This window comes from Choloepus didactylus, chromosome 9 (genome assembly GCF_015220235.1).
Source record: "Choloepus didactylus isolate mChoDid1 chromosome 9, mChoDid1.pri, whole genome shotgun sequence".
NCBI lineage: Eukaryota > Metazoa > Chordata > Mammalia > Pilosa > Megalonychidae > Choloepus > Choloepus didactylus.
The window spans coordinates 40,487,967-40,514,200 of NC_051315.1; the positions used below are offsets into that span (position 1 = coordinate 40,487,967).

General features: G+C 39.4%; 1 long non-coding RNA gene across 1 annotated transcript in view; it reads left to right on the plus strand.

Annotated features, from left to right (window-relative positions):
• The window catches only part of LOC119543950, a 60,061-nt gene extending 34,302 nt beyond the window's left edge, over positions 1-25,759 (plus strand). Inside the window, exons 2-3 of the long non-coding RNA XR_005218710.1 lie at positions 20,421-20,542; positions 25,508-25,759. This is a non-coding gene — a long non-coding RNA (uncharacterized LOC119543950). The remainder of the gene's footprint in view (positions 1-20,420; positions 20,543-25,507) is intronic.
• Positions 25,760-26,234: the final 475 nt, after the last annotated feature.

Genomic DNA, 26,234 nt, shown 5'->3' on the forward strand with positions numbered 1-26,234 from the left:
AAGCAATTAATCTTTCTTTCCCGGTTGGCTCCTCCCCCACAGTTCCATATCCAAAGACCCATTAACATGCTCTGCCCACGAATGATGGATTTATTTCCAGTCCCTCTCTTTAGAAGCAGAGATTAAAATTCCCTTCTTTCCATTTTCCTTCTCTTCTATCAGTCTCTGCTTGTGAAAATGAACAACATGGAGGTTTATTTCCTCCCCCACCCCACCCCCACCCGCAACGAGAATTATGATGCCTCCTCTAGAAGGAAAAAGACCTATGGGTTAGTTTGGGTTTAATTGTCAGTTTTTCCCATCTCATCACAAATGTCTAATGCCTGAGAGAGAACTCAACACATAGAAGAGTCTAATAAATATCAATAATTCCATTTACCTTTGCCCGTTGTTTCCCAAACTTCAGCCACTCCCATACAACCTTCATATTTTTGACATATCTGTGTACCACCAGAGGTATTTACTTGGGAGTTTTCTTTTTACTTCACTTTTTAATTTAAATAAGTTGACTTAAATGGTAAGTTAATATCCCTACCACAAATAGAACTTTTTGAATCCCCTGTTATAAATAGAAAACAACCATAAAAATTTATGCAATGAAAATCAATTCAGTTTAACTACTAGCTTGATAAATACCCAATAAATGCTTTGAGTGTGACACCTGCTCTTGCTTTGTTAAAAAAGTAGATTAGCAAGTGTTAGAAATTTTTTACAAAACATAAGCCTTGAAGAGATTTTTCTCCCTGACATAGTCAGAAGGATTAAAATAGAATTAAAAAGGGAATGATTTCTTCACTATGGTTGTGAGTGCTTTTAAAAGTTGAATCTGGTTACTCCCCCAAATCATCTTGTATGTGTGTCCTAGACTTTGGGCAACTCTGACCTACATCCTTGACGTCCATAGGGAGTGGATATTTGAGAAGGCCCTGACCAGTTTTTGTTTGTTTGTTTGTTTGTAAATTGTGACTTTTAATTTGTCTACTGTGGCATAAACCCTCTTCAGCAAGACGGAGTAATTCCAGATTGATACTTGAACTGTTACATATCCCTACATGGGATTCCAATCTTTACATGGGATTAACAACTAGACATAGGAATAGGTGAAGTAATATAATAATCTCGTCAAATGTATTTATAAAAATATATAAATCCCCATTTCTAGAACAAGTAATATATATAGTCCTTGAGTTACTATTTTCAAAATGAAGCAATAAGAATAGATTAAAATATTATAACCACAAAAAAAGTAATTTACTACAAATTCACTATAAAGATTATGCAAGTTAAACGTTATTAGGTCTTAATAATACAACTGTATTTCAACGCAAGAAGTAAATATGCATATTGGCTTAAAATTTTCTGTATCTTTCTCTTTCCCTCCCTTTCTCTTTTTTTTTTTTTTTTTGTTTTAATTTTGTCTTTTTTTTTAATTTAATAAATTTTATTTTGAAATAAATTCAATCTTACAGGAAGAGTTGCAAAAACAGTACAAACCCCATACACAGAACTCCATCATACCCCGACCCCCCTCACCCAATACCCTGATCCACCACCTTTAACAGGTGGTGTAACATCCTGTCACACTACCATTTCTTTCTTTCCCTCCCTCCCTCCCTCCCTCCCTATCTATCATCCAGCATCTATTGCTCTGTCCTCTGAACATATGAGAGCAAGCTGCACATATCTTTGAACAAACAATATAATTTACATATACCTTTCCCATGGACAAGAACATTCTTTTATGCAATCTCATTAAGCGCAGCTAAGAAGTTCAAGAAATTCAACATTGATACAAAGCTTACATTCTATATTTCCTTTTTGTGTGTGTGTGTCCCATCTGTGTCCCTTTGAGCCTCCTCTCCCATCCTCAGATCCCATCCAGGATCATCCTTGGCATTTAATTGTCATCTATTTAGACTTTTTTTTTTTTTCACTTGTGGAAACACATATACAGCCTAAATCTTCCCATTCCAACCCATCCCTAGCGTTCCATTAGTGGGATTAATCACATTTAGAATATTGCAATGCTATCACCTTCCCACCATCCATTTCTAGAAGTTTCCCTTCACCCCAAAAAGAAACCCTACTCTCATTTCTTAACTCCCCATTGCCCCTTCCCCCACTTCTTGGAACCCCTACTCTACTTTTCATCTCTATGGTTATATTCTCTGAAACTTTCTTTGTGTTTACCGTGGGACTTAAATTTAACATCTTAAATATATAACAATCTTGTTTTTCTTTGACACCAACTTAAGTTCAATATGACACATAAACTATGTTCCTATACTCCATCATTCCCCCACCTTTATGTAGTTCTTGTCAAAAATTACATATTTTACATTGAGTCCAAAACCACCAATTTATCATTACAGTTTATGTATTTTAGATCCTGTAGGAAGTAAATAGTGGAGTTATAAATCAAAAATACAGTAGTATTGGTATTTATATTTACCATGTGATCTTTACTGGAAATTGTTATTTCTTCATGTGGTTTCAGTCAATTGTTTAGTGTCCCTTCCTTTCAGCCTGCACAACACCCTTTAGCATTTCTTATAGGACTGATTACTGGTGATGAAGTCCCTCAGCTTTTGATTATCCGGGAATGTTTTTATCTCCCCCTCATTTTTATCCTCCAGGTGTTTGTGAATTCTCCAAGTCTCTGATGGTTATTGACTTCTATTTGTATTCCACTGTGGTCAGAGAATGTGCTTTGAACAAATTCATTTTTTTTTTTTAATTTTTTGAGGCTTGTTTTATGTCCCAGCACACGGTCCATTCTGGAGAAGATCTGTGATCACTAGAGAAGAATGTGTGTCCCGGTGACCTGGGATGTAATATTCTATATATGTCTGTTAAAATTTTCTATCTCTCTCTCTCCTTTCTTTGTTTCTCTGTTGGTAGGGCTCCCTTTAGTATCTGAAGTAGGGCAGGTCTTTTATTAGCAAAATCTCTCAGCATTTGTTTGTCTGTGAAAAATTTAAGTTCCCCCTCAAATTTGAAGGCGAGTTTTGCTGGATAAAGTATTCTTGGTTGGAAATTTTTCTCTCTCAGAATTTTAAATATGTTATGCCACTGCCTTCTCGCCTCCATGGTGGCTGCTGAGTAGTCACTACTTAGTTTTATGTTGTTTCCTTTGTACGTGGTGAATCGCTTTTGTCTTCCTGCTTTCAGAACTTGCTCCTTCTCTTCAGTATTTGAGAGTCTGATCAGAATATGTCTCGGAGTGTGTTTATTTGGATTTATTCTATTTGGAGTTCACTGGGCATTTATGCTTTGTGTGTTTATATTGTGTAGAAGGTTTGGGAAGTTTTCCCCAACAATTTCTTTGAATACTCTTTCTAGACCTTTACCCTTCTCTTCCCCTTCTGGGACACCAATGAGTCTTAAATTTGGACGTTTTATTTTATCTATCATATCCCTGAGATCCATTTCAATTTTTTCGATTTTTTCCCCATTTTTTCTTTTGTTCTTTCATTTTCTGTTCTGTGGTCCTCGAGGAGGCTGAGTTGTTGTTAAATTTCCTCTAATCTTGTATTATGAGTATCCAGAGTCTTTTTAATTTGGCCTACAGTTTCTTTAATTTCCATAAGATCTTCTATTTTTTATTTACTCTTGCAATGTCTTCTTTATGCTCTTCTAGGGTCTTCTTTATGTCTTTTATATCCCGTGCCATGCTCTTCTTCATGTCCTTTATATCCTGTGCCATGCTCTTGTTGCCTGTCTGTAGTTCTTTGATTAATTGCGCCAAGTACTGTATGTCTTCTGATCTTTTGATTAGGGTGTTTGGGTTTGGGTTCTCCATATCGTCCGGTTTTATCATATGCTTTAAGATTTTCTGTTGTTTTTGGCCTCTTGGCATTTGCTTTACTTTATCTCTAATATGTCAGAACTGCAGCTTGGTGGTGTACACTTTCTCTATCTAACCAGCATATGGCGTCCGTGAGTCACCTATTCCCTTCAAGTCAGTTGTCTCCAACTTTGTCTTTGTGGTATGTGGGGATCTGACTCTTGTGGGATCCAATTGGTGCACTTAATTTGGGTGTGTTGTCAGTGCTGTCTGCCCTCAATGAGGGGCGTGTGTCTGAGCAGTTAGGGAGGAAGGGCAGCTTTAATAATCAAACCTCCCAGGTGTTCCCAGAGATTTAAGGCTGTTCTCTGCCACTGACCCACAAGTCCTTGGTATTGGTGTAGGTTCCCTGGAATTTCCGAGTGGTTCCCCCTTCCCTGCTGTGCTCTTCCAGGACCTCTGCTGAGGGAGGGCTGCGCCATGTCACAAGCATATGCTGGCCTCTAGGGAAGCCCTTGGACGCTGAGCCATGCAGGGGCGTTCCCAGCCCGCTTCAAAGATGGTTGAGTGGGGCATGTTAAATTCCCCCTTTCCACACAGCACCGCCCTCCCAGCTCCAGGACAATCAGCCGTGGGTCTTTTAAAGGCCACTGTCCACGGCTGACACTGTGGCGTGTGTGGGCGGTGCTGCAGGAAAGACTCCCCGTCACACTGGGGTTCCCGGCACTACTCTGGGCTGCGGGCCCGGCCCCAGGCAGGAGCGTCCTGACCAGTTTTTGTATGTTGGTTCTCATTTCTGAAAGAAAATTCTAAGTTTTAATCTCCTGTTCTCTTTAATGTCTGTTACCCTTTTATTTGATTAGCTCAGCTTGAGTGCTGGAGAAGTAAAATGGTAAACCACAAAAAGTGCTGGGCTTGAAGGGGGCACTCTTGGCTCTCCTTCAGGACACAAAATTGAACAGATCCCTGATTTCCCTAAGCGACTTTGTCTATGGCCAGTGGGAGGAAAGAGGTAAAGTAACAAGTAGTAGATGTAGGAATCAGGCATAACCCATGGTCTGCCTGACCTATGCAAAGCTTTCAAAATAGCTGTGAATGTGCCATGCTTGTGAACACCATCTATCGGTGGTATTAAGAGACTGCTGGAAATGCAGAGCCAAATCATTGATCTATGAGAGGCATACTTCAGAGAATTAATTTGAGGCATTCAGTATACATGGTCACAGTTTTTTAAAAAATTGTAATAGTTTTGCATTTATTTTTACAATTGCTTTTATAATTTTGTAATAGACAGATTTCTTTTTAAAATGGATGTATTTAAGTAAAAAAAGATGAATAAGTTTAAAGAAGAACCCTAAATTGATAAAGTAGGCATAACAGGTTTATCATCAAATCTATGAGGCTGACCAAAGGACTGAAGTTTAGGAAACACCACCTGGATCTTTAAGATTCTTTTGGTCTTAGTATAATTTTGTGCCCTCTAAAAGTATTAGAGGGGTTAAGAGGCTGGTCTTTTTCTAAGGATGCTGTGAAAAATAATTAATAAAAAAGAATAGTGAAGCATTTTATGTTCTAGGCCCCCAAAATGTAATAACAACCACACTTGTGTACTGCAAAGAGGTATATGAATGGTGACAAGACATAGGCTTTTATGTCTCTGGATATGCAGTTATAATGGTTCTTTTTACTGCACAATTGGAAACTTACGTATCACTCTCAGGTCACATAAGTAATTTATTAATGAATGTTTTTGTTTAGTATTGTAGTATTGTCTTGTGTACTTTATACACTTTTTCCTGTTGATGTTGCCTCCTTGGACTCTAGGGGTGAAGACTAAGATGATTAAGTTGCCTTTTTTTTGTTGTTGAGCAAAATATGGTGTAAATAATGATTGTAATGATAATGTGGTATTTTTGAAGAATGATTGTGAACCAGGATCATGAATATATAAAGATGGTTAATCACGGGAAGTTTATCTGGAAGCTGCCCTGGGGGCAAATCATAAAATCATGAATGGTAATATCTGTTGAGCCTGAATACAGACTTAGGCTTTATTTGCAGGTATGACTGGCTTCCTGGATGTGTGACCTGTGCAGTTGCACAGGGCCCTGTTGTTGATTTAATGTTCTGCTGGCACCATCTTGAAACTCTTAATGATTTTGTCTTTGAATGTTTGCTTTGTAAGTGAAGTCCAAAGGGACAGTGGTGCTCATGAGTAGAGGAGAAGCACACAATATGCATGCCAACCTCCACCGTTTCTTGCCTCCTTGTTTGCGTATTGCCTTCACCAGGGGAGCACAGAATACTGGTTGACCCATAGAGATACTCAAAGCAAGCACATGATAAGCATGTTTTGTCTATGACAGAGTAAGTGGGGTCATGGACAGCCCCTGAGAGGCTATGCTTTCTGTTCTGACCAGAACCTGTCTCAAATGTGGAAAGAAGGCACCGTGTTCTTAGGAACACAGAAACCAAGGAACCCTATACTTTCATACTCTTATTATGTCCCTGTATTAGGCAAACACTTATACTGAAAATGATGACATAGAAGAAAAGGGATAGATAGGGAAACCCATAGTTCCTCTTCCTTTCTGTTCTTCCTCACTTCTCAGTAAGGCCGAAGTAGAGAGTGTTGGTATACTGTGTGCATATCAAGAAGTGAAATAAAAACAGTTGAGTTCTTTTTGTGCAGTATTTCCACTGATCTGCTAAGAATAAAATGCATGTGCATGTATGAGCTTTAAATGAAGACATTAATTAATTTCAGTGCCTCCACGTCCGAGTTAAACGTGCAATATAAAGATGAATGGTGAAAGTCATCCTAATAATTTAAAATTCTAATTTTTCTTTACTCAGAATGACATTAAATAGCAAATGAAAAACACCATGATAAGAAAAGAGAGAGACCACAGAAGAAAGGAAAAAGCTGTATATTTTACAACCTTTAACGGCACTTGTTTCCCTGCTTTTCAAACAAATTATGTAGACTGCCCTGTTTGCAAAGAATGGTTTATAAATGCAATCTGGCCCAATATAGAAAGATAGCCTTGTGCAGTTTCTGAAGATACCTTTCAGCCCAAATGTTCTCCAATTCCACATAACTTAGATAAATCCTATGGATCCTTGAAAGATCTGCTAGGCCTGTGCTACTGAATGAGACGTCAGAGGCCTTCCCTGAACATCTCTGTCCCAAGATAATCACTACCCCTCTGTCTTGCCACTGAGTCCTACATGCTATTTTTCTGATGTGCTTAGCACAACTTGTTATAACTAATCTGTTTATATGTGTATCTCCCCTTTTATGATGTGGGCTTCTTGAGGAAAGAGGCTTAATTTACCTATCTCTATATCCCCAGAAACCTGGCTCAGAGTAGACATTCAATAAATGTGTTTAAATAAATCATTCACATTATTTTTAAATTATGCAGGTATAGAATAGATTTAGAAATACCCCAAGGGTAGATTATTTTCCCCCTGAATTCTCTGGCCATTTGCTTCTGAAGAGCTCTAGATAGACACAATTCCAAAGGAAGTGTTGGAGTTGGGATTTGAATCCTGGTGTGTCTGTCTCTCTCAAAACCTGTGCTCTCCTCACTATATGGTGCTATTGGCATCAGGAGAGCTGACTGGAAAAGCAGGGGCTTGTGGGTTTTTATTCTACCCATTTATTAGAGCTTTCGGTATGTCTCGGGGGCCCATAGGTGCAAGAGACCCAGAGACTAGCATCATCTGTTTTCAAGGCTACACTGTATGAAAAAACAGAGGGTCATTTAGAAACCTTGAAAACCCCTGCAACCAGGAGTTGAGAGCCAAACCTATTTCAACCAAATGTCCTGTGTTTGGAATAGACGGCTCATTTATCAAAGACCCTTTAGCTGCCAGATATGTAGGTGAATTGTGCACATAGCATCACCTATGTGGGAAAATGTAAATAGCAATGGAGACAAAGCCAACTCAGAACAATCCCAGGAGCTGCAGTAAGTCATGCAGGCCTACATTTTAGGGAGATTTCAGGGCTCTTGGATTTAAAACTTAATGGTTGAGAAGATTTTTTTTTAGCATCTTGTCAACCCATAACTTTCCATAACAGGATACACTTTCCTGTTAGCAGGAAAGTGGCAGGAACAAGAGCTGCATGAGCTCTTCAATGAGAACGGTAGGGAAGGGATGGGATCAAGAAGACTAGCAAGAGAGAGGTCACTCTGGTGGACATTCTTATGCACTATATAGATAACACCTCTTAGGTTTTTAAGGTATTGGAATAGCTAGAAGTAAATACCTGAAACAACCAAACTCCAACCCAGCAGTCTGGACTCCTGAAGATGATTGTATGACAATGTAAATTACAAGGGGTGACAGTGTGATTGTGAAAACCTTGTGGATCACACTCCCTTTATCCAGTGTATGGATGGATGAGTAGAAAAATAGGGACAAAAACTAAATGACAAATAGGGTGAGATGGGGGGGATGGTTCGGGTGTTCTTTTTACTTTTATTTTTTATTCTTATTCTGATTCTTTCTGATGTAAGGAAAATGTTCAGAAATAGATTGTGGTGATGAATGTATAACCATATGATCATACTGTGAACAGTTGATTGTACACCATGTATGATTGTATGGTATGTTTTCAATAATTATTATTTATTCAATAATAAAACTGAATTTAATTTAAAAAATCAAAAAAAAAGAAGAAGAAGAATAGCAAGATAGAGTGAAGACATTGAGTTATTATCAGTCCATTAAAAAACCAAATTAAGGCTAAAATCATTTTTTGGCTTGACATTGTATTCATTTCCTGGGGGTACTGTAACAAATTACAACAAATTTGGTGCTTAAAACAACAGAAATTTATTCTCCCACAGTTCTGGGGCAAGATATTGGAAATCAAGGTGTTGGCAGGGCCATGCTCTCTCTGACAGCTCAGCTCTTGGAAGGAATCCTTCCATGGCTCTTCCTGGCTTCCGGTGGCCACTGGCCATCCTCCCGTTCCATGGCTTGTAGCTGCATCACTGCAGTCTCTGCCTCCATCTCACTTGACCTTCTCCCTGCATGTCTTGCCTCTCCCCGCCCCTTCTTACAGGGCATTAGTCATATTGGATTAAGGGCCCACCCTAACTGATTACATCCGCAATGACCCTATTTCCAAATAAAGTCACACTTTGAAGGATTAGGATTTCAACATATCTTTCTGGGGGACAGAATTCAACCCTTAACCCACATAGAAATAACTAACTCATTCCCCCATCTAGATGTGGTAGAAATAGCAAAGCCTCTCATTTTGTAGAGAGTTGTCTCTGATTCTTGCGTGTTCCTATTTTCATGTGGCACAGAGGCAATAGGAACAAATCATAACGTGTTCTTGGAACTGTAGCCCATAGTACATGTGAACAGTGGCTCTTTCATCTCCCTCTTTTTTTCATTCCCTTCAATCTCATTGTTGCATCCACACCCTTAATCTAAATATATTTAGATAGATGCAATATCCCAGGTTCATTTTTGTGAAGTAATTGTATTTATTCCTTTAATGACAAAATATCTGGTTCTGACTATCATAAAAAGAAATGTCATTGGACCTGATAAATAATAAAACATCCATTGCAAGAAACAATAACATTTATTCTCAATATCTCTTTCAAGGTAACAGCCTTGGGCATACTAATAGGCTCAAGCCAAGCAAAGCCAAGAAGTTTCCATCAGTGTAGCAGATAATTATCCCCCTGGCAAAATCCCAGGACTGAGACCAGTGTTGACTTGGCAAATCAGCCCTTATTTTTCAAGTGCTCATTAAATACGTGTCTTTAAAAATTGCTTGCCTAAGTGTATTAGCTCATCACCTCTAGGTATTGGCTTAAGAGCACAGCAAGAGAAAAGGTATCATCTTCCATGGTAACACTTGGACCATCTTAGTACCCGAGGTCTGTGTGTGTGTCTGTGTGTGTGTGTGTCAGAGAGAGAAAGAGAAGGAGGGAGGGAGGGAGTGAGAGATAGATGGATAGAGAGAGAGAGAGAGAGAGAGAGAGAGAGAGAGAGAGAGAGTGGACATTCCACGGTTCAGGAATGGAGCAGCTGCCTTCACAGCAGCGGCGTGGCCAGGGGAAAGAGCCCCAGACTTGCTCTCGGGAGACCTGCCTCTGCCACAAGATCTCCAGGATCGTGTCAAGTGCTGTCACTTCTGTGGGATTCTGTTTGATGTAATGAAGACTTTGAATCAAGTGATGTTCAAGTTTCTCCTAGCTTATAATATTCTAATATCTAATTCCAGGATTGTCAAAGAGACTTAGAATTCCTTCTCTCTTTCCCTAGTTCATCCTATTCCACTAGGAGGTTCAGATTTCTATAAGGGGTCTTCCTTCATCTTTATACCTCCTGTCTGTGCTGGCTCCTGCATCCCAAACTGATCTTCAAGTGTCTTATATGGCAGGTGGTATCATACTCTAGTGTATCTCAGAGGCAAGAAGCAAGTTGCTGAAGCCCCTCTTTCCCAGTTCAGCCAGGCTTAGTGTAGTATGCTGTACTTCTAGGACAAGGATGTGGCTTCTGGTGTTAACCACTGGGCACTTGCGCTGTGCCCCATTGCAAGTCCCTCAGTGTTCCATGCCCTGATAAGAGGCCCCTGAGTTCCTTCTCCTTACTCCTCCTCTCTGCCCTAGGCCAAACCACCAGGTCTCAGTCCATCCTGTATTTATTGTTCCATTTTCTTATTATAAATGTTCCACATGATTATCAAAGGAAATTTGAAAGTTAAATGAGAAATAGAGAAGAAGCTATAAATGATCATCTCACTACTCAGGCAGTCACCCTCAAGCTTTTTGTGTAAGTTTGTGGCAAATTGTTGCAGTAAGGGCCTCCAATTTTTTCATCCTCCCTGTAGCCACACTCTTAGGTGTTCGTCTCTCACGACTGAACTGGACTTGACCAATGGGACAGTAGAAATTTGTCACAGGCAGAGATTTGAAAAATGCTTATGATTGTGCCAGTCCCCTCTTGCTGCTCTTGGAATGTACTGCCACCACGTAAACAAGCCTGTGCTAGCTGCTGAATGATGAGCGACACATGGCCTGGTTTCCCTGTCACATCACTCAACATTCAGCAAATCTCCAGAAGCAGAACTGCATGGCTGATTGGCAGCTGACACAGGCACATGAGTGAACCCAGTTGAGACCAGCAGAAGAACCACCAGCTAAGCCCAGCCCAGAGTACAAACCCACTGAATTCCAAGCTAAATAGATAGTTATGGTTTAAGCCACTAAATTTTGGGGTGATCTATAAGTAGCTTTTTACACATGACATTTTCTCAAGTCTTTGAATATTACTTCCCTCCTGGTTATAAGTTCCACCAGGGTGAGGATTTATATATGTTCTACTCAATGCTATATTCCCAGCACATAGAACACTGCTGCAAACATGATAGGAACTCAGTAAATATTTGTTGAATGAGTATATGGTTAGAGGACATGGATTTTTTTTTGGATGGCTAAGTAGTGTTGTAGTATATGGAGCTACCACCTTTTCCCCATTCTAAGTTCTTGTCTCTCTGATAGGTTTGGCATCTCAGCTTCCCTCTAGAACTGGAACTCAAGTGAGCTCTTTCTACCACCTGGGAACCAGATCCCAGCAAGGAGATAGGGCTTTGCTAACCAGCCCTCAAAATTCAGTAAAATAGCATTTCCTGGGGGAGCATAGTCTGCCCTGCCTCAGGGTTTATATATTGTGTTATATATATATCTCTATCATGGCAGGTATGCTGTCATAATATTTCATTTACAGGTTTATTTCTTCTGCTGCCTTGTGGATTTCTAAGCATAAGAGTTCAGCCCCCAGAGACTGTATGGGACATAATAAGCATTCAATTGTGCCTGTGGGAAAAATGAACTCTAGTACTGCAAGAACTCCTCTGACAGCAGCACATATATACTCTGTTTTAAAAATATACTTTTATTAGAAATAAATACAATAGGGATTACAGCAACATCATAAGGAAGCATATTTATATCCAGAAAAAAATCCTATTTAGAAAATACCACCGAAGAGGAAATTTCTTACATGGCTTTAATTCTATTTGGAACTTTTTTTAAGACATGAAGAAATGAAGACACTAAGAAAATGGGAAACAGAAGTGGGACATATAGAAAATATAGCGATCTAGTTACAGTTTGCTTTTGCAACAGTTCATTATCTGCCCTGAAGAGGAGGAAGACAATTTTAGTAATGTGTTGGTTTGAACATTGTCAAAATATATGAGTTAAAGATTAAAGTTAGGGTAATGTCAAATTAAGAAGGGATAATAGGTATACATTGATTACAGTTCTGATTGGATTTCTTTATTGAAAGAGAAAATTCTGTGCCTTTTTGAAAACTGCCATTCAGTAAAAATACTACCAAAGAGCAGGACTCCATTAAAGAATGTTATGACTTGTGTTCTTCATGCACATACACACGCATGAAATTCCAACACATTACCATGATTGCTGTAATAAACTTAAAAGACTTTGGTTTAGACAAGCAGTCAAGCTTTGTTATAATAAAAGGGTAGATATAAACTAATTAATTAGTGCAATACAGTTCTTTCCTTTTAAAGGATATTGGCTCAAGTTCTGACTTCAGTCAAAAGTAATTCATGTACATGAACATCTTAATATAACCATCATACGTAAGTCTATCTCCAACATTATTTCTTGTCATTCTATAACTGCCAGAGGAAAGCAATAATGTCTGTCTTAGCTTTCTTATGCCACAAGAACAGCATTTACTAAAAGTCAGCTCTGGCAGGCCGTCAGTACTGGCCAGGGATTTTTTTTTTTTTTTTTTTTTTTTTTTTTTTAAATCATCATTTTATTGAGATATATTCACATACCACGCAGTCATACAAAACAAATTGTACTTTCGATTGTTTACAGTACCATTACATAGTTGTACATTCATCACCTAAATCAATCCCTGACACCTTCATTAGCACACACACAAAAATAACAAGAATAATAATTAGAGTGAAAAAGAGCAATTGAAGTAAAAAAGAACACTAGGTACCTTTGTCTGTTTGCTTCCCCTACTTTTCTACACATCGATCCATAAACTAGACAAAGTGGAGTTTGGTCCTTATGGCATTCCCAATCCCACTGTCACCCCTCATAAGCTACATTTTTATACAACTGTCTTCGAGATTCATGGGTTCTGGGTTGTAGTTTAATAGTTTCAGGTATCCACCACCAGCTACCCCAATTCTTTAGAACCTAAAAAAGGTTGTCTAAAGTGTGCGTAAGAGTGCCCACCAGAGTGATCTCTCGGCTCGTTTTGGAATCTCTCTGCCACTGAAGCTTATTTCATTTCTTTTCACATCCCCCTTTTGGTCAAGAAGATGTTCTCCATCCCACGATGCCGGGTCTACATTCCTCCCCGGGAGTCATATTCCACGTTGCCAGGGAGATTCACTTCCCTGGGTGTCTGATCCCACGTAGGGGGGAGGGCAGTGGCCAGGGATTTTAACTGTTCTGGAAGAGTTTGGGGGTGCTGCTCCATCCCTCTTCCTAGATTCAGGCAAGCAGCTCTGATGGCATTGGATTTATTTGTTTATATTTCCTTACAAGTTTTCATTCAAACAAAGATTTTATAGTTAAAAACCAGGTTTTATGCCTCAGTTATTAAGGGCAATGAACTCTCCCCACCCACAACTCTAACCTACGGCTGCAGTACCACAATCACAGGTTTCACCTTGAGCCCTGGTTATCCATTTTGCAAACTAGAACACTTGACTCACGAGAGAGAGAAGCAGAGAGAGACTGGGTCAGAACAGGTGGCACAGTGCTTAGCATTATGAAGTACACAAAGATGATAAAATATGCTTGAATTTAGCTGGTTTGATGGTTAGGTTCATGTGTCAACTTGGCCAGGTGATGGTGCCCAGGTGTCTGGTCAAGCAAGCACTGGCCTAACCATTACTGCAAGGACATTTGTGGCAGGTTAATAAACCAGAAGGCTGGTTTATTAAATCATCAGTCAATTGATTGCATCTGTGGCTGATTATGTCAATGAAAGATGCGTCTTTCACAATGAGAGAATTCAATCAGCTGGGTTTAATCCAATCAGTTGAAGACTTTTAAGGGAGAAGAGAGAGAAACTTCACTTCTTCTTCAGCTAGGCAGCCTCTCCTGGGGAGTTCATTGAAGATCTTCATTGGAGTTGTCAGCTCGCTGCCTGCCCTATGGAATTTGGACTTGGGCATCCCCACAGTTGCATGAGAAGCTTTTATAAAATCTTATATTTACAGATATCTCCTGTTGGTTCTGTTTCCTTAGAGAACCCTAACTAATACAATCTGCCAAGTCTGCTTCCAACTGATACCTATGTCGTTTCCATAACAAGACTCAGGGAAATCATCAGAGAACACATAATTGCTTTGGTTGTGCAAATGGCTTGTGTTACCTAAGCCTGGGCAAGACTGGCCAGGAAGTGGAAGCAGGTAGAGGGTGGAAGGGTGGATGGGTAAGTGGCAGAGAATCAATAGAGCATCTGATTATTAGGAAACTTCTGGGTGAAACCAGTTCTGAGTAAGGAGACCAACATACAGCCAAGGGCAAGGCCCATATCCCAGGAAGAAGACTGAAAGATGTTCAAGAAGTAGGCAAAATAAAGCAGGAAGCAAGATGTTTTAGTAGAAAGCACATGAGCCTGGGGAGTCAAACAAATATGATTTTGAGTCGTGGCCCTGCCATTTATTAGCTGAATGACCCTCTAATTATTCAACTATCTAGTAACCTTAACTGCTTTTTCTATAATATGGGATGAAACATTGTCTACCTCACAAGGTCATTGTAAAGATTAAAATAATAACGTATTGTAAACTCACAATTATTTCACCTTTGTCCTATTTCCCTTTTCATATGCTCAAAGTCAAGGTAAGATTAGTAAAGTTTAGATCAAAGCAGCATCCTTTAGAAAGTCATCGACTTGAGGAAATTTGGGTGTTAATGAGTTTTGCTGATGGAAGTTTTGTGAACTGGACACCTTTTAAAGTCAACAACCCAAAGTATGTACCTTGAATCACCCCTTCTTAATTGGGCTGAGTCTAGGGATCAAAAAGCGCCTCCAAATCTAATTGCGTAAAAATATCAAAATATTAATATTCTCAGGGAGCAATAAGGAATCATTGGTTCCTTGTATGTACTTCTTGTGATAACAACTAGAATGTTTAAAGTACAGTAAATATTTGTTGAATTAGTAATATATTAGGACATTAAAACCTTTTTAATAGTGCCTATAACAATATTTACCTGGCTTATAAAATCATTTTGGCATTTTTTCCAGTTATAATTGGAAGAAACTTTTCTAGCTTCTACCCAGGAGGAAAAGCTAGACTGAATTTAAGAACACTTTTAGAGTTTTGAACAAATTTGACATGATATTTCATCACAACCAAAGTAAATTAAAATTATCTTCAGAAGAAGCAAAATCCAAAGGCAATTTAAGCAGTTTAACTCATGAGGGTATCGGGATTATACTAATTGAAGTTGGTATTATGGGCATGTTTAGTGAAAACTGCAAATCCTTTCATAGCATTCTAGTCATTCTGTGACTAGAATTCCTTCTAAAGTTAAATGTATTCATTCCTTAATTCAACAATCAATTAGTAATAACCTTCCATGTGCCAAGCACAGAACTGAGAGTATCTGGGCTATAGAAAATAATCTATGATTCTTGTATCTGTTCTCCCAGTGCAATTAAAATTCTTATGCAACTCTGTAGGCATAAGAATCACCTGAGTAGCATGTTAAAAATGCATATTTCTAGGCCTTCTCATTGAAATTCTGATTCTGGGGATCAGGCCAAAAATCTACATTTTCATGAGGCCCTCTAGATGATTGCAGTGCAACTGGACTGAGAATAACACTGTGAAGCACTTATTCTAGAGCTAGAACCTATAAGCAAGTTGGGAAGATGAAAAAATATATATAAATAGTATATGGATAACACGAGCATATTCAAGATAATGCAATAACATGTATTTGTTTGCTTTTTAAGATGTGGTACTTAGAAATAAGTTTAATCAGGAAATCTTTTTAAAAATTTTTATTGTGGATGGATATATATATAATATATATATTATATGGACATATATATATATATATATAATATATAAAATACGATTTTCTATTTTAAGTGTGCAATTCAGTGGCATTAATTACATTTACAATGTTGTGATACCATCACCACCATCCATTACCAAAACTTTTTCATCGCCCCAGACAGAAACTCGGTACCAATTACTTTCTATCTGTCTCCCCTCTCAGCCCCCGTTAGTGTCTAATCCACTTTCTGTCTCTATGAATTTGCTTATTCCAGATATTTCATGTAAGTTGAATCATACAATATTTCCCCTTTTGTGTTTTATCTCACTTTAACATATGTTTTCAAGGTTCATCCATTTTGGATGAAAAAGGAAAAACTTTTTTGGAGTAGTCATTTGTGAGCTCTGCAATGATCAGAAGCCTGGAAACGTGCTAAGGGAGGGTCAGGAGACTGCCCCACCTGGGAGGAGGAGTTGGATAAGGTTGTGGGAAACCAGTAAAACTGCAGTTCCATGAATGCTGAATAATTTAGCTTTGATCCAACAGGAGCTTAAGAAGGCAATTGGCATGATTACAATGTGAGCTGAAGTTTCCTGTCCCTCTCTATTGGGATGTTCTGGAGTGAGAAGACATTCAAAGCAGGAAGCTGTAGCTGTAATCTAGACTAATGCAGGATGTTCTAATATATGTGAAAACAAGAAAGAAAGGTCAAGCGAACAAAAAATGAGAGATGAGTCAAGCGGAATTCCAAGGAGTAAACTTTGATAACTGGGAGGAGAGTGACGCTATTTGCTGCCTTGAGGAAAGTGATGAGGCAGTTGATGTCAGGATGACAAGCAGCAGCAGATGAAGGTTACAGGATGATAGATCAAGTGGAGGAGGCTAAGGCAGAGGCAGGAAAACAGAAGATGCTGGCTTCAAGGGCGAATGAACATAGTGTTTCTTGGGAGACTGTGATCAAGGGTAACTAGAGCTAGACAAATAAACAGTCCCAGTTAGAACATATATTATTTCCAAAAGTCAAGGCAAAGCAATGATTGAAAATAAGCAGAAGGCAAGAGAAAACAAGGACAGTCAAGAATTACAGATAAAAAAATGACTAGATGGCAATTAAATGCAATATGTGATCCTGGAGGGGATCAAATAATGGAGGAAGAAAGGTGCAAAAGGACATTATTGGAACATATGAAAAAATTGGAATACAGACTGTAAGCTTTATATCAAAGTTAAATTTTTTGCGCTTGAAAACCATACTTAAAGTGGTTACATAAGTGATTATCCTTGTTCTTGGGAAATGTACATAGAAGTATTAAGTGTAGAAAATAATAGACAATAGACAGAAAGGTAGAATGATATGGCATATGTGGCAAAATGTTTACAGTTGGTGGCTCTAGGTGGCGGTGGATCTGGAGTTCTCTGTATGGGTTTTGTATTATTTTTGCAACTGTCCTGTAAATTTGAAATGATTTCAAAATAAAAAGTTAAAACAAAATTACTAGAAATAAGGAGACCTTGATTTTTATGTAATTCTATCCTATTCCAAAGCTCTTTACATGCTTCCCATTGGGACAGAAAGCAGTTCCAGGACTTGGCTGCAAGCAGAAGCAAGAGGGTACTGCAGAGAAGGTAGTGGAGCATTGAAATGGAACCATGGAGCATACCCACATTCTGAGGGCAAGAAGAAGGAAAACTACCTGTGGAAGGGAAATATGCTTCTTGGCCTGATTTTAAACTCCTTCAGCATGATAGTGGCCATCTCACCGACAACAATTGGCAAGTAACCAAAGCAGGCTGATGGATCAAGATGATTCTATGCAGACCAGTAACCCCAGAGGCATTGGGAACATTGGGCTCTTGGTGAAGAGACTTCTTGAAGCATATTTCAGCATTATGGGTTTGAACATAATTGAAGTCTTGCTCTCTTGAAGTCCACATCTGAAATTCCTACCTTCTGAAATAAGCTGAACTCTCATGTTTTTATTCAGAACTGGGACCCAGGAATCTGTACTTTAAAAATATATGTCTGGATGATTCTGATCAGTCAGGTTGGAAATCACTACTCTAAATGCTCTCAAAACTGTCTAGGAGTCTCATAGGTGACTCTAAAAACTGAGCCTAAAGGTGAATTATCTCGTATTTTATTTTATTTTTAAGGACACAGAGTATTCAAATTATAGGAGGAACACTTGTAATCAAAATAACTCAAATTTAGCAATCCCTACTTACAATGAGCCATATTCTTGGTCATCTATTCTTTAAAAAGCCAGAAAGCTAATTAGATTGCCTTGGCTTGTATTTTTAAAGTATGTCCTTAAAAAGTAGTAGAATAATTTTCTTTAAAACCTACACCACTTTAAAGGTGTTCAACCCCATTACAATCAGGAAAACGTAAATTGAAACCAGGAGATACTATCACACACCCATCAGAGTGGCAACGTCTGATCCATTGGACAATCCCAGGAGCCAGCAGGCATGGGGAGCAATGAGAATGTCCACACACTGTGGGAGGGAGTGTAAATAGATCTGTGACCCACCAGTGTGCTCCCAGCAGTAAGTCTACCCAAAAGATTCCAGTTAACATGGCACTGGGCACATTGTAACAGAATGATTCCAGCACCAATAGTTATAACAGCACCTAACTAGAAACCACCCACCTGTCCTTCAGCTGAAGAACAGATAAATTGTGGAATATTACCGCCATCGAATAACAATGTAGCAATGAAAGTGAATACAAATTACAGCTACATAGGACAATGTAATGTTGAGTAGAAGAAGCAAGACACAAACGAATATTTAAGGTGTGATTATACTTACAAAAATTTCAAAAATAGGCAAACTAAACTTAACTAGATAGTAAAATTATACAGAAAAGTAAGGAGATGAGTATCACAAAATCATGATAGAGAGATGGAATAATGACTGGGAAGATTTAAGGGGGTCTTCTAGGGTGGTGGCCAATGTTCTATGTCTTGACTTGGATGATGACCACAGAGGTATTTCCTTTAAAATTACTCATTATAATGCACATATGTTTAAAAATGTTGCTGTGTGGATGTTATGTTTTGTAATTAAAAAATTAACAATTCATACAAGAGTGTAATTACCTAAATGAGTGTTATTCCTTCAAATAATCACCTTGAGAAGTGCATATTTGCTTCCATAATTTTCCCTTTGTTGGAAACTGTTTTTTTTTGTTTCCTATGGGAAGGCATGTGGGGTTCTGAATTGCACCTCCAACCAGGTTTTGAACTAAAACCACTTTCACACAGTCTCTTTTATTGAGTCAATTAAGTTCTTGATCTTGTTGCAAAGTAGCCTTATTCAGTCAGATCGTAAACCTTATTGTTCAGATTCAAATAACATTCGGCTATTTCCAAAGATCAAACTAGATTTCCTCCAAAGGGCAAAACATTGTCAGATGGTGGACATTGGGATAGATGTGTTGCAGGTTCTGAAGGCAATTTCAAAAATATTCTAAGTAATGAATACAACATTCAAATAAGAATGCAACTTCTCAAACAGATAACTTGCTTGGAAATACAAGTTATGGTAAAGATTTTCTTTCTTTTTTTTTTTTTTTTTTAAGATAGTCACATCCTCTACTGGGCAGGAGTCTTTTGTTGCAAATCACAAAAACCCAACTCAAATTACCTTTAACAAAAAGAGAAGACCTTTTTTTAAGGATGTTGGGGGACTAGGAGGCCTAGCAGAATCAAGAAAAAGAGTACGTCTCGTCCTTAAGAGACACAGAAATGGAGTGCTTTCAGTGTTCTCTGCATGTGCCATTTCTCCTCTTCTGTGCCAACTCTTACAGCCTTCTTTCTCTGCTTCTCTGGCTCATATGGCAGGAAACCTGGGAACCTCCAGCTGTTGCATCCTGCTGAACCAGCAGCAGGACTCTCCCCAAAAGAAGAAATAGGGGCAGACCCAGCTTGGATGGGCCCAAACCACCTTACAACGGGGCCAGTGGAGATTCTGAAGAAAGAGGCAGTAAATGCCATGGTGATCAATCTAAAAGCATTTATTAGGGGACCTTAACTTACAGAGAGCTGCAGCTACCTCACAGCAGTCAGCAAGACTGCAAGAAGCTCACTCGTGTATGTCCACACCCATGGCAACTGCTCTATAGATTATAAATGGCTGGGGAACAAAAGTGGCTTGTTTGTAAGTCTTGGGGAAACACCTTGTGTGTGCATGCTTTTTTTCAAAACAAGATGCATTCAGGGGAGGCAGTGTTCAAGGTTATAGCAGCCAAAGCTCAGCAGCTTCCAAGGAGTTACCAGGAGGGATGTAGGGTAGGGGTAGGGGTGGGCAGGAGCGAGGTCAATCCTGTCAGGTAGGAGATGCTAAACGTATCACACATCAGCTTTCAAGCTTCACACTGTTAATGAAAACTTACATGTATTAGCTCATTTAATCTTTCACAAATAAGGAAAATGAAGCACAGAAAGTTGACTTATTCATGGCCACGTGGCTGGTGTGGGATTCAAACCTAGACTTTTGGGCTCCAGAACCTGATTTTGGCTCCTCTGCTCTTTTGCCCCTGAGATACTAACCTTCTCTCTCCTTAGTCCCAAGGGGCCTTGTGGAAGCTATGGATTTGTGTCACTCAGCTCTCCCTTGAAGAAAGAGCTTTCCAATCAGCAGCAAGATGTACAGTGAGCTGACAGCCTCCAGCTTCAGTAACTTCCAGGTCAGCCATGGTGTCTGAACCTAGGCCACCCTTTTCCTGGGCAGCCCTAGCCAATGACTGAGGAAAGTACCAGTGCCTGGCTATCAGCACCCAGGCAATCTTGGCACTAGCGTTCTCCTTGGACTGATTGAGACTTTTCAGAGCTGCTTCTTAGTCTGAGGCCATTCCTACCCAATCTTCCTTCCTTCCTTCTCTCCTTTCAAAACTGTCAGGCCTGCATCTCAGTGTGAAGGTTCTACCTCTCTATTCCCGAACCCTCTGCCCTTTACCTTTCACAGACATTACCCCCAATCACTAACTTACATTTCAAATTCAATCTTGACATCTACTTCCTGGGATACCAATCAACACAATTAGTATCAGGAGTGGTCCAACATGGTAGGTGGTAAGGTAGGGTTTGGAGATTGGATCACCTACCATCTCATTAGCAAAGAGGATCCCATCCTGAGTGACAGTCCCTGCCACAAGGTGGCAGCCCGATTGCTAAAACTGGTGACTTTAAGGGAAATGTCCTAGTGGAGAGGAATGCCCTGGTGATGATCCAGGCTTTTGAAAAGTACGGGAGCAACAATGCATACAAGGATAATACAATTATCTGGTTATTACTAAGTTGCACTGGTACCCTATAGTGGGATAATGAGAAACTGAGAGGGGTTAATGAACAGTTACAAAATGAGTGTTAGATCCAGAAGGCCTCTTCGGTACCTCAAAAAAGAGGTCTTTATGCCCTGCAGTGGAAGAACAAACATAGCTCAGCATATGATAGGTAGGTTGCAGACCTTCAAAGATGATGGAATTCTCAGCCAGGTAGTCTGTTGTACCTAGATCAGGGCCTGGTCATGGAAAATCTCCCAAAATAGGATGAGAACATTAGCACCTGCTGAGGTGCCCCACCCCTTCCTATTAAGTGTTAGCACGTCCGTCCCTCACGTTGGAAGGACTGCAGAGGCCTCTTTCCCACAGGACAACAGGTGCTCCCTCAGGGGCTGTCCCTCTCCTTTCTTGACTGTGAGGCCTGTAACTAGAGTTCAATCCCAGAACAACTAAGCTGGGGGTGTGCTGGGCCTAGGGAGGGGAAAACTACACTCAAAGGAGTTGTGAGAATTAGTGGCATCTACTGCCAGAGTCAGGGTAGATTCTGGGGATTGTATTTTGAAGGTTCTTGATCAACAGGACTAGAATATAAGACAAGACAAGCAAGAGTTTATTTATTTGAAGCACTCTCCTTGGATATGGGATTTAACACCCTGGCAGGACCCCATGATATGCAGCAAAATTGCTGTTAGGGTAGAAAAAGTGGTGGCCTGTTTCCTCTTGCCTCAGTTGAGTTCCTCTGAACTTAGCGGCTCAGCTCATGTTAGGTTCCCAACTGTGGACCCCAAAGACCATGGCCAGAGCAACAGTAATATAAGGTTAATATAAAGTTGGGTCACCTTGGGATGGATGTCCATCCTTGAACTAACCAACTGTCCAGTGGTATTGGGTTGTGCAAGAACATATTGCATGAATTATAGTATATTGATGGAATAGGGAGGAAGGCCAGCTCCCAGAAGAAGTAGAGAAATACTGGGCAAAGCAATAAATATCTACTACAGCCCATCTCTCAGCTTCCTAGCACACACACACTATTCTGGTAATAATCACTATCTCAGAGTATCTCCTCTTAAGGATATGTGTCCCACATATATCTGTCAACACCTCACCTCTCCCACCCCTCTACAAACAATGACCACCCGTGGTCATGCCCAGCTAACTTTCCAGGGCCTAGAAGATGATGTCCAAAGCCACTGTTCTCTCCTTTCAAAACTGTCGGGCCTGTATCTCACTGTAAAGGTTCTACCTCCCTATTCCTGAACCCTCTGCCCTTTACCTTTCACAGATGTTACCCCCAATCACTATCTTACATTTCAAATTCAATCTTGACATCTGCTTCCTGGGAGACCAATCAACACAATTAGTACCAGGAGCGGTCCAAGATGGTAAGTGGTAAGGTAGGGTTTGGAGATTGGATCACCTAGTGAGTCTTTCTCACTAATGCCCACTCGTCCACGAGTTCCACATCAGCTAGGTCTGGGTGTGGTGCTTCATGACCCTACCATCTGGGAGGTAAAAGGTAATTTTAAATACCTCTCCCTCCCCACCACACCCATATATACCTTATATTTAATGGATGAAGATTGCTAAATCCCACTCAGTAAGGAGAGAAACCAGAAGCATCACAGAGTAGTCACCCATTCAGAGGAAAAACAGTACCTTGCTGGGCAAGTACTTGAAGGCGAGTTCATAGAACCCCACAATCTCTTTAGTAATGCAATCCCCTGGTCTTGGAGTGAATTCCTTGGTCCCCTAGACTGGGTTCCTCAGTTCTGCCTGCTGGGAGTATATCTCTCACCCTGCATCCTTCAGGAGCAGAGGGGCAGATTTCCCTTGGGGATGTGTTAAAAACTCTTTGTAGGCAAGTCACTCAAACCCTCGGCAGTTTCCTCTTCTATAAAATAAGAATAAGAATAGAATCAAACTCATGTGGTCCTGTGAGTATTAAAAATATTCTATGTTAACCACTTAGCTTCCTGCCTGACCTTCTGTTAGCACTCAGGATAAATTATTTATTATTTTAATTTTGAACCTTGACCTGGGGGTTTCTTAAGGGATTGAACAATCATAGGCCTCTATTTACCATGTTGGGGTTTTTCTGATACTTTTCTTAAAATTTTAGTCAGCTGTGTATCATTTTAATTTTGAGATATTTTGCCAGTAAACAGTGCCAGAAATTTGTCACATTATGCCCTTTGATATTGGGTCCCACTCTCACAGCTTGTGGTTTCTTAGCACCATGCCTTAGAGTGCCTAAAAATGGACATTCATTGAGTGCTTTCCATTTGGTGATTTATATGAATTATCACCATTATTCCTCACAAAAATAATTTGAAGTAAATACTATTATTGCTTCTAGTTTACAGATAAGGAAACTGGACTTAGTTTTAGAAACTTCCCTACTTAACAAGTGCTTTGTTCTTGCATAAAAACGAATTCCACCTTCCCAGTCTAGAGACTGAAACGCAGGGAGATCTTTCTCTCCATCTCCCATCTCTGTGCCTCATTTTACATCTGCCTCTTTCTCTTTCTGCATATCAGGGCCTACTGCCATCAACTACATTTGGCGTTTATACCATATAGTTTCAGCCACTTGAGAAAATGTAACCTAATGTTTTTAGTCTAAAGTCTAAAAATCAGAGGCGAAAGGATCATTGCCAAGCCTAAGTTAGAATCGCATCCTTCAACAGATCATCTGTGGCCAAGAGAGCTAAGGAAATATGGCAGCTCCTTTGCTAAAAATAGGATGGAAAGGAAAGAAGGGCACTTTCTAGAAAAGGGGGACTGTACTTCTAAGAAGAAGGGGTACTGGACAAACAAAAAAATAGTTATCACCAGAGAAATCTTCAGTCTGGGCTATGCATTCCTCACGATCCCCTTGTGTAGGAACTCCCATTTTTAATCATTGTCATTCAATAGAGATTTAAGGGGAATAGATTTCAAATTCAGTATTTCGAATTGTTTCTTTTAGAATCTTAACAAATACCTCCCACTCTCTAAAATCAACAGAACAATGCAACCAGGCAATAAGAATTGGACCTGAGACAGGTCTGTCTGCTCCCGTTGTAAGCACTTTTCGAGTATAGTTGGCTAAGGTTTGCGGAGTTCAGCTCTCTTGAAGGAGGGTGAGCTCTGCAGGTGTTTGTAACAAGTGATTACAGTGCAGGCAAAGGGCTTGATCTTTTGAGGGAGATCTTTTAGTTCTACTAATTAGCTGCCTAGCCCTCTCCCCCTCCTTGTACCAATGAACTTTTCTTTGATCTTAATTGTGTATGGAAGATGACTGCAGCTAGAATGATACGATGCAATAAACATTTGTTACTAAAATTAATTTCATAAAATCATAATGGTCTAAGCAGCACTTAGTAGCTCTGGACAATTTGATTTCTTCTATGTATAATGTAGTATTTGGCATCTATTCAGTCTTTTTTTTTGCATAGAAATGTGAGTTTGGGGGCTGGAAGGAGGCTGCAAAACCAAAATTTCATCTCAAAATTTGGACACCTGACAAATCTGCCTCCTAGCTGTAATCAATTGTGGCAACCTACACAATGAAACCAATGGTGCTTTATTCTCCCCCTCCAAAACCTAAAAAGCATAACAAATGCAAATATGAAGAACTGGTAACAATTTTTTTAATTTTGAAAATTTGTGTAAATATATTTTAAAAGGAAAAATTCCACTGATTGAAATAACTAATTCAATGTTTAGAGAGTGTATATACTATAATTATTCAATGGCTTTAAAATAACTTGGCATTGTTCCTTAAGTAGAAGCATTATTGCTTAATTACAGATGAGTCATTTCCCCAATCCCCAGTCATTGTTTCCTAAACTTGCTTGAAATAGGAACCACCTGGGGTTTTTGTTAGCCATACAGATTCCTGGGTCCCACCCAGACCTATTGAATTAGAATTTCCAGGGAAGGCATTTGGAAATCTGTATGTTTAAGAAGTACTGCAAGTGGACCTTATTATCAGGCAGGTTTGGGAAATACCTTTGGATTCCTTTAACTGTGGCGGTTACTTCCTGACTTACTATTATACTAAGCGGTGTGAGTAGTGCTTCCTGCATTGAACTGCAAATCAATGCTTGTTCTCTTTTGTGTAAATACATCATCCCGTTACCTGAAGTACGAATCTTGTCTTTATATATTCTCCTTTACAAATTAGATACTGCAGAAAATTTTACTCCTTCAATAATAAGCCTGAGATTAAATTCATTACCACCTTGAAAAACGAACATAAAGAGGAAAATATCTCGTACTGAACATCTACTATATATCAGGCATGATCCTAGGTGGTTTACATTAGTTATTTCCCATAAACCTAGCAAATAACTGGTTGGATAAATATTTGTTTCTGTTTTGTAGATGAAGAAACCAAGACTTGAAGAGGTTAAGGAATCTCAAATCAAGAAACTCAAATTCACCATACAGAATAACCATGAGTTTGTGAAAGTTCCCTCTCTGGAGGCAAAAAAGAAGGCAAATTCTCATAATTTTGATTGAATGGTGTTGCCTTTGCAAAGAGGGGAAAAAGGACGAGATTTTGGAAAGTCCGATTGATTCGTACCGGATGAGAAGCCTCTTTTCTTCTTGTGATCAGAAAGAAATCTATGGTTTTCTTCTAAAAATTAACTTTCCCAAAGAACATTTTAGGACAACATATACTTCCGTGATGAGGAAAAGTAAATAAAATTGTAAATACAGATATGTAATACCTGTAATATATTATCAGTTTAATTGCATTTTATTCCGCTAATTCATTCCACCACTCCTCTTCTTTTTTAACTCCCATGCTGTTTATTCTGGTTGAAGTGGTTGCAATCAGAAACAAAAATGCCCCCTTTGGGCTTTCTTATTTAAAAAAAACTTTTTTTTTTTTTTTTTTCCAAAAGGTTTGTTTTCTTAGACTTGGAGGCTGTTTAAAGGTGCCAGATGGATAGCCTTGGAACCAGTGAGTTCTCTGTTTATCTGCAGGGGAGGGTAGGGATGAATGGGGCATCCTGGGCTTCCCACACAGCCCAGTTTAGGAAGTCTTGCCCTTCTGGATGACAATTAATATTGGGTTAGGAAGTTAAGAGGACTCCCATGAAAT